Raw genomic sequence first — 1371 nt, forward strand, 5'->3', positions numbered from 1 at the left:
TGATTTAATATGCCCTGCTATATTTCCATTGATGTCCTAATTGCATGTAGTCGTGACCATGTATTTAAGACATTATCCCTTACCTTGGCATTGATTATCACTTGAACCTTCCTCCTCCCGGTTCTAGCTATTTGAATTACATGTCCCTTTCCTTTCTCCCTTTTTCAGGATGGCCACCATAAAGGGTAACGAGAAAGCCTCTAACAAGCCACCAGCGAAGAGCGGAACAAATAGAGCACCAGTTGAGGAACCACAACCCCCATCCACTTGCATATCTTAGCATGCACCGAGAACGGTGCAATCTTTAAGTGTGGGGAGGTCGATACCGATCTCCACGGGTTAGTTATTCTCTTCTCAACACCAATATTCTATTTTCTTTGTTTGTTCATTGTTGCATTTGCATATTTGATTACATGTTTGTTTGATTTTGTGCATATTTTACCACTTGGTTGAAGTAATATTTTCTTTTTCAAGAAAACTTTCTATAGCATTTCACTAATTTGAATTAAACTTTTCGAAAAACTTGTTTGAAGAAATTTTATTTTGGAACATGGTTTATAGCTCGAATACACAAAACCAGTGAGATTTTGAGCCTATTTGATTGGTTGCATTTTAAAAACCAATATTTTATTTTTGGTATGTGTTTTTCTCTCTAAAATTGTAATCTTTGTCTTGTTTAATTCTATATTTCCATTGTTTGATGTATGCATGCATTTATATGATTGAGGCCTTGTTTCACTAAGCTTACATACCCATATGGCCTTACCCTTTTATTATCCTTTGCAAACCAATTTGAGCCTATTTTACCCATTTGTTCTTTACTTTAGCTCATTACTAACTCTAAGCGGAAAACAATAATGTCCTTAATTTGAATCCTTGGTTAGCTTAGACTAGTAAAAGTGCTCATGATTTCAGTATGGGGAAGTTGGGTTTGAAAATAGTTGGTTTAAGTAATTGGGTGTTGTATATTTTTGTGAAAATGTGTAAAATAATAGTTGAACACATATTATTGCATTCAATACTTTAATCATATGCATTGAGAAAAAAAAGAGAAAAAAATATAATAATAGAAAAAGAAAAAAAAGAAAAAAAGAGCAAAAAAATAAAAAAGGGACAAAATGTCCCAAAGTGAATGGTGAAATCAATGCACATGAGTTGTACTTAAATTTGGGATGCATGAATATGTGGTAAACATAGTTAATGGGCAGTTAGATCCTGTATTGTGATTATATGGATTGTCTTAAGTTAGGTGGGAAAAGTTTATGTTAATTAAGGATTCAGATTTTAGTCCACTTGGCCAAATGCAATCCTACCTTGACCCTAATTGGTGCACGAAGTTGTAATCCCAATATCAAAATCAAGATTTCTTAT

The sequence above is a fragment of the Arachis hypogaea genome, chromosome 5, assembly GCF_003086295.3.
Source record: "Arachis hypogaea cultivar Tifrunner chromosome 5, arahy.Tifrunner.gnm2.J5K5, whole genome shotgun sequence".
Classification (NCBI taxonomy): Eukaryota; Viridiplantae; Streptophyta; class Magnoliopsida; order Fabales; family Fabaceae; genus Arachis; species Arachis hypogaea.